At 44.3% G+C, this 8,580-nt stretch overlaps 1 non-coding gene across 1 annotated transcript; it reads right to left on the bottom strand.

The window, feature by feature from the left end:
* Nucleotides 1-1,988: 1,988 nt before the first annotated feature.
* Nucleotides 1,989-2,070, bottom strand: trnas-uga (transfer RNA serine (anticodon UGA)). The gene has a single exon. It is a non-coding gene; the product is annotated as a tRNA-Ser (tRNA).
* Between the last annotated feature and the right edge of the window lie 6,510 nt (nt 2,071-8,580).

The following is an 8,580-nucleotide window of genomic DNA, read 5'->3' on the forward strand; positions in this document are numbered from 1 at the left end:
AGAAACCTAGCAAAAAGAATTGCGTCCCTGTGTGTTGCAACGATTCTGAGTATTAATTAAGCCCCCCTTACTGTAGTTAATTTCCATTATCATCACTGCCAACCTTCTTCAAAGGAAAGCACGCACTTGTTTTTTCAGACTTCCTATATCCCACTTTCATCCCGCTTTTTACCTGATCATATTTCTGACTTTACAAACTACGTCATAACAGGTTGACAACTGCAGAATGAGCTTTGTTCCGTTCTCCACTGATGTTGATGGTAGTAATCCGGCATATTCGAGTAGGACTTGATGCACTTGCGGGTGGTGTATTCGCGGCATTTTGGCTTCTTTTTTTTCATTTTCGGTCTACTATTTCGAGTTCATTGTGCAGACTTTTGAAGAAGACCTTTTGGAGTCGAAATGGTAACTGTATTTTCTCTCGAAAGACAGACGTAGCTTTATTTCTGTTCTCTGAAAAATTGATCTTCTTCTGATCTTTGCAAGTGAAATAGGGTGCATTGCTATTGCTCGGTTTTAGTTTCAAAATCAAGAGAAACATGAAGGAGAGAATATCAAAGAACACAACGTTCTCAGTTGTTAAGATAATTTTTGCAGCAATGGTGGACATGAAGGTCAAATTAAGATAACGGTTCAAGAACGTTTAGTCTGTGGAAGTGGTATGTGACTTTAGTTCCAAATAAATGTTTCCGTTCTTCCAGTACATCTTTTTGACTCGCAGAAAACATTGATTGTTTTCGGTATTCACTTTCTTTCGCGACATCTGTCTTCTGGTCGACCAGGGACAACTTGAATTTGCGTCTGCATTGAATAAGATTTCGCTCTTTCTTTCGAGAAGCAAACCTGTGCATTATGTACCACTTATCATGCTGATGGCGAAGAAGTTCAAAATGAATTACGGTTTATGGATCGTGAGCAAGAATGAAGTGATCCACTTGCGAACAGATGTCACCACGCCCTATTCCGACATCGGGCCTGAACGGTCCATTGGCAGAGTCTGCAGACAGGAAATGTCTAAGTGACAAGTCCTTTGCTCAGTTTTCTTTGATACCAATGGTAGTGCTGTTTTGGTGCAGAAATGTGTCAACATCTCTGACGTTAGAGTCAAAATTTAAGTCACATCTACTCCATGGAGTGTCTTCTCATATCGGAACATGCTGACATGAAAACATCTAACTCTGATAGCAAAGGTTTTTTCATTCAACTGGGAGTATGTTTAACTGAGCAATTCAGACAGCCAAGATGAATAATTGGCATTTGGTTCTTCAAGCTGAGCTCTCCACACCAACTGCTCCAACGAAGCCCGTGGATAAGTTCCCCATCGATTATTTTGGTCAATTTTAGCCTCAACAACAACCTATTGTTCTGAACAATGCTCCACCACAAGCAGAAGGCTAAGTCTGATTTTCATCGTTAATTTTCAATTTCAGTTCTTAATGCACAGTTTCTTACGAATGTGGACAGCAGAAGACCGTTAACATTCCATTTCTAATATTTCCAGAAAATTCTACTCTGCTGATATCGCCTTGCCTTTTCACATCGCAGGCCAGGAACCTGGATCAGTCGAGTTCCTTTCCACACATGGAGTTGCTTTTTTCTAATTCATTGACTGCTGATATAATAGATTATTGGCCTTGAGAGTCAGCTGTAAATTAGGTTGAACTTTCTCAGCTTGACTTTCAACTGATCCTAAAAAAAAATTCATCACCTGCAGGTAAATGTATTCCATTGCTTCTTGTTTTGCTGAATTCCACACCCCGAACATCCAAATTTCACGATAGTTCGACAAATGTGTTGAAACTGATTCGTGTTGGAAGTTGGTGGCTTTTTGTGTCTCGACATATAATTTATTCAATTAGATGACTGGGTCAGTCTTGAAATTACTTCGGATTCTTCACAGTTGAAAATTTACTTTCGATTGAATGCAAAGCTCAAGCTCCACGAAATCCAAATCCTGCAAAGGAATTAATGACTTTTAAAAGATTCTACGCTGTGAACAGGATTCGAACCTGCGCAGGGAGACCCCATTGGATTTCAAATCCAACGCCTTAACCTCTCGGCCATCACAGCTGCAGCAAAAGCGCCAATTTTCACAGTAAAACAACTGAATTCATTTGTTGGAAGAACAAATTGTCAAGACCCAAAATTTCGCCAAATCCTTTGCAGAGACCCAGACGAACGTTACCTTAGCAGATTGACAGGCTTTCACCGCAAACTAGATTCTGACACAGCTGAAGTTGTGGGAATGATTCTTCATCGAATTAAAGAGTCACGGATGTACACCACGAAGAGAGGATCATTGTCTCACTGCGTCCGATCGATTTTGACTCAATTGCTCCTCATCTGGTGCCAAATTAGATATGCTGTTGTGTTTTAATATTCATCGAAATATGGTATTAGAAAAATTGATGCTAAGTCCATAAACACTAGCTACATTCGTAAAAAAACAATCGGAATTAGAAAGAATGCAGAACCAATTTACAGAAATGGATCCAGCAACTAATCTGTAAGTTCTGACATCAGGTAATGAACTTGTGAGCAAAAGAGAGGAAGATTAACCGAAGATTTGGAACTTGAAATCGTCTTGACGGAATTATTTGCAAAGTTTTTGCGGTTGTTCTCGAGTCATCAAGTCGTTGAACAATACAACACGGATAGTGGCCCTTCTTTCCAACTTGACCATGGTGGACAGATATCCTAAATTAATAGGTCCCTTTTGCCAACATTTGGCTCACATCCCTCTAAACCTTGTTACTCATATATCCATCCAGATGCCATTCAATGTTACAGTTGCATCAGACTCCACCAATTTCTCTGGCATCTCATTCTGGACACGTCTGAAAAAGTTGCCCCTGACATCCCTTTTAAATCCTTACCCACTAATTTAAAACCGATGTTTTCTAAATTTTGACTTCCTCACCTGCCGGAAAACACCTTGACGAGTCAACCTATCCATGTCCCTCATGATCTAATAAATAGCAATGATTTGACTTTATCATACTTGTCAGGAGGGAAATGTGTGAAGATTATTTGTCGAAGGTATGAAGTAGAAAGTCTTATGTACAGATTTTTTGAAATGCATCTTGGAGAAGTTTTTAATAAGTCATTGAAGTCTAGTAGCAGTTGTAGAAGTCTGTTGTGAAAGCTGCAGAAGGATTTCAGGGCACGAGAACGAAGCATTATTTCCAATGTATTGTGGCTCAGTTCGACCGCACTTGGACTACAGTATGAGGAATTATAATCCTCAATTTAGGAAAGATACTAATGCCATATGAGGAATACCACGAATGGTGATTAGCCTTGATATCATGGATGAACGTTAGTCCTCTGAATTGAAATTGGGCAAATCCCGCCTTTTCTTAACAGTTTCAAAACAAGAGAGGTAATCTCATTGAGAGTTGCAAAATATTTGAAGAGATAAACAAGGTGGTGCAATTAAATTTTGTTCCCTCATTGGTGAATCTAGAAGCAGGAGAGGATAATATTAAAATGAAGCATTGTGATTTATGACCAGGATGAAAACTATTGATTTTTGTCTTAGCCTTGAGAAGTCTCATTATTCAGCACTAAAGTGAGCCTTGGATATTTGGTCTTTGAATGCATCACTATCGGCCTGACCAGCCGACACTTACTGCATCACTATAGACCTGACCCCTCACACTTACCGCCTTAATATCATGTGAACCCCTCAAACTTACTGCATCACTATCCATCTGGCCCCCTCACATTTACTGCGCCACTTTCACTTCGAGACGCTCATTTTGACTGCGTCACTATCAGCCTGACTGCCAAGCACTTACTTTGTCACTATCAGTCATGCCCTTACACTTCCTATGTTACTATCACCCTGACTCCTTACACTTACTGTGTCACTATCAGACTGACTCCATCACACTTATTATGTAAGTATCAGACTGACGCCTCACACTTACCGTGTCACTGCAACACTGCCTCCTCAAACTTACTATTTCACTATCACCTTGACCCTCTCACATTTACTGCGTCACAATCACACTGACCACCTCACAACTACTGCTTCACTATGAGCTTCAACACTTACACTTACAGCGTCACTACCTGCCTGACTCACTCACACTTATCACCTTACAATCAGCATTACTCTCTCAAATTTATTTCATCATTATTAGGCTGAGGCACTCACACTGACAGCGTCACTAACAGCCTGACCCCCTCATGCTTTCTGCGTTGGTATCTCTCTGATTCCCTCAGAATTACTGCGTCACAATCACTCTGACCCCCTCATACTTAATGCGTCACTATCCCTCTGTCACCCTCATACTTCCTGCATCACTCACACCCTGACACATGCGCACCTACTGCATCCCTATCAGCGAAACCCCACTCACTAACGGCGTCACTCTCTCTCTAACCTGCTCACACTTGATGCGTCACCATCACCTTGACACTCTCTCACTTAGTGCATCAATATCAGCCTGACCCCCTCACGCTTACTGCATCACTACCAGCCTGATCCCTTCAAATGTACTGTTTCACTGTCAGACTGACGCACTCATACTTACAGCATCACCATCACCTTGACCCCCCAAACTTAGTGCGTCCAGATCACCCTGAACCTTTCACTCTTCTTGCGTCACCTTCAGCCACACCCTGCACACAATCACTCTGACCTCCTCATACTTGATGCATCACTATAACTCTCTCCCACTCAGACCGTGTATATCACTATCACCCTGACAACTCATACTCACTGCACCACTATTATCCTGACTCCATCACAATTAGTATATCATTATCAGCCTGACCCCTTACACTTACTGTGTCACTATCAAACTGTCCCCTCACATTTCCTGTGTCACTCTCAATCTGACACCTTCAAAGTGTCTGCGTCACTGTCACCCTGAACACGTCAAACTTACTGCATTGGTGTCTACCTGAAACCTCACAATTATGGCGTGACTATCATCCTGAGCGGGTCACACTTACTGCGTCACTAGCACACCAACACTCTCACCTTTACTGCGTCACTATCGGCCTGACACCTCACACGTACTGCATCACTATTAGCCTGACCCGCTCACACGTTTTGCGTCACTACTACCCTGATCCCCTCACAATTGCTGTGTCGCTATCAGCCTGAGCCCCTCATTATCACGCTGACCAAGCTCACAATTACAGCATCACTATCAACCTGACCACCTCACACTTTCTCTGTCATTATCACCCTGACCCCCTCACACGTAATGCGTCACCGTCACACTGAGACACTCACATTTTCTGCGTCGTTATCAGCCAGACCCGCCGGCACACAGCGTCACTATCAACCTGGCCTCTCACACTTGCATGCCTCAATATCAGCGTGAACCCCTCGCACTTACTGCATCACTGTCCATCTGCCATCCTCACGCTTACTCCACCAGTTTCACCGTGACATCCTCATTTTTACTGCGTCACTATCAACCTGACAGCCACACAAATATTGCGTGACTATCAGTGACGCCCTCGCACTTCCTATGTTAATATCACCTTCACTCCTAAAACCTACTGCGTCACTATCAGCCTGCCTCCATCACACTTTTTGTGTCAGTATCAGACTGAAGCCTCACGCTTACCATGTTACTAAAACTCTGCCCCATCACACTGACTGTGTCACTATCAGCCTGACCCCTTTATACTTACTGCGTCGCTCTCACTCTGATCCTCTCTCATTTCATGCGTCACTCTCACCCTGACCTCCTCACGTTTACTGCGTCACTGTCACCCTGACCAACTCACACAATCTTTGCCATTTTCACCTTGCCGGCCTTAGTTTTACTGCGTCACCATGAGCCTAACCGCCACACACTTATTGCGTCACTTTCAGTCACGCCCTCACACTTCCCATGTTACTATCACCCTGAATCCTTACACTTATTGTGTCACTATCAGTCTGACCCCTCACACTTTCTGTGTCACTATCAGCCGGACTCCATCACATTAATTGTGTCATTATCAGACTGACGCCTCACTCTTATCTTGTCACTAAAACACTGCTCCATCACATTGACTGTGTCACTATCAGCCTGACACCCTCACACTTACTGCTTCACTATCGCAATGCCCCTCTCTCACTTACGACGTCATTTACACCCTGACACCCCACACTTGCTGCGGCACTATCACACTGAGGGCCTTACACTTATTGTCACTGTCATCCTGACCCCTTACACTTACTGCGTCACTATCACACTGGTATCTCACACCCACTGTGTCACTATTATCCTGAGCCACTTACACCTATTGCGTCACTATCACTTTGACCCCAACACACTAACTGCATCAATATCAGCCTGACCATCTCACACATACTGCGCCACTACAAGGCTGACTCTCTCACATATACTGCGTCACAATCAGACTTACCCACTCATGCTTACTGCGTCACTATCACCCTGACTCCCCAATCTTACTGCGTCAAGATTATTGTGCCCCCATACACTTACAGCGTAACTATCATGCTGACAACGTCACACTTACTGCATCAAGATCAGCCTGATCCCCTCAAACTAATGCGTCACTATCAGCTTCAACACTCACATTTACTGCGTCACTTTAGCACTACCCCTGCACTCTTACTGCATCCCTATCCACCTTACCCCAACGCATTTACTTCATCACTATCAGCCTGAGACACTCACACTTGCAGCTTTACGACAACCTGGCCCTGTGAGTGCATCTACATCACTGTTACCCTGACTCCTTGCCCATACTGCGTCACTATAAGCCTGACCCCTCAAAAGTTCTGCGTCACTATCACACTGACATTTCACACTCACTGCGTCACTATCACCCTGACCCCTCACAATTACTGCATCACTACAACCTGACCCCCTGAAAGCATCTGCGTCACTGTCACCCTGACCCCATCACACTTGCCATGTCACCATCACAAATGACACATTCACACAGTCTGCTTCACTGTCATCCTGACATCTCACACTCACTGCATCACTACCATCCTCCCCCTCATACTGACATGTCACTATCATCCAGAGCCGCTCACACTTATTGCGTTCCTGTCACTCTGCTCCCAACACACTTACTGCGTCACTATCAGCCTGACACTCGCACACTTCCAGCATCACTATCAGCCTGACCCCTCACAATTTCACCGTGTCTGTCAGTCTGACTCCTCACATTTCGTTCATCACTATCACCCTGTCACTAACACTTACTGGCCAGTATTAGCCTGACGCCCTCAACTTACTGCATCAATATCAGCCTGAACACTCACACTTATTCCGTTACCATTACGCTGACCCCCTCACACTCACTGCGTCACTATCATCCTGTCCCCTCAAACTTCCTGCATTAGGATCACTCTGACTCACGGACACTTACTGCATCACTATCAGCCTGACCCCTCACACATACTGTGACACTATCTGCCTGACCCCATCACACTTGCTGCATCTCTATTAGCCTGACCCCCACACACTTTCTGCTTCACTATCAGACTGACACCTCACACTTACTATGTCACTATTCCACTAACACCTCACTTTTATTGGCCACTATAAGCCTGACGCTCTCAACTTACTGTGTCACTACCAGCCTGAACGCACACACTTACTCCCTCACTATCACCCTGACTGTCTCACCCTCACTGCGTCAGTCTCTGCCTGACCCCATCTCACTTACTGCATCACTATCACCCTGTCCCCTCCCACTTTATGCGTCAGGATCAGCCTGACACAGTAACACTTACTGCATCACTATCAGCCTGATCTCCTTCCAATTACTGCGTTACTATCAGCCTGACCACTCACTCTTACTGCGTCACTGTCACACTGACCCCTCACACGAAGTGCTTCACTATCGCCTGACCACCTCACACTTACTGCGTCACTGTCGGTCTGATCCCTCAGACTTACTGCATCACTATCACTCTGACCCCCCTCACTGCGCAAATATCGGCCTGATCCACTCACACAGTCTGCGTCACTACCACGCTGACACCTCACCCTCATTGTGTCACTATCATCCTCACTCCATCACACTTATTGAGTCACTGTCAGCCTGAACCCCTGCAATGGAAAATTATCATTTATTGGGAAATCTGTGAAACCATGGTTGAAACAAAGAACTATAGTCCTAACTTTGCAAAAATACAGAGAAAATGTAAAGTTCAAACTAATTTACAGCTGACTCTCAAGGCCAACAATCTATTATATCAGCAGTCAATTAATTAGAAAAAGCAACTCCATGCGTGGAAAGGAACTCGACTGATCCAGGTTCCTGGCTTGAGGTGTGATAAAGCAAGGCGATATATAGTATAAAGGGAATATGTGAAAACCGTCAGGCGTCCTTTTTATGAGGCGTCTTGCAAATGTGTCGTTTCCACTCTGCAAATTTCAACAATAAACTTTTTATTTGCTCTTGGTAGCATTTGCGTCGAGTCTATTGAAATTCCACGGCAGTAAACTAGGGGACTCGCCTGGGACCCTGCGACTGGGTAAGATTTTGAAGATTCCCAGGAGGTGTACGCGCCACTGCCTTGAAGGTCTTTCACTTCATCTCGAGTGCTGAATTGGCCCCTTTGCGTGAGAGGACTGGGGATAA

Source organism: Chiloscyllium plagiosum, unplaced genomic scaffold (assembly GCF_037043375.1).
Source record: "Chiloscyllium plagiosum isolate Xiang-an unplaced genomic scaffold, Cpla_swu_hap1 HiC_scaffold_42, whole genome shotgun sequence".
NCBI classification, from domain to species: domain Eukaryota; kingdom Metazoa; phylum Chordata; class Chondrichthyes; order Orectolobiformes; family Hemiscylliidae; genus Chiloscyllium; species Chiloscyllium plagiosum.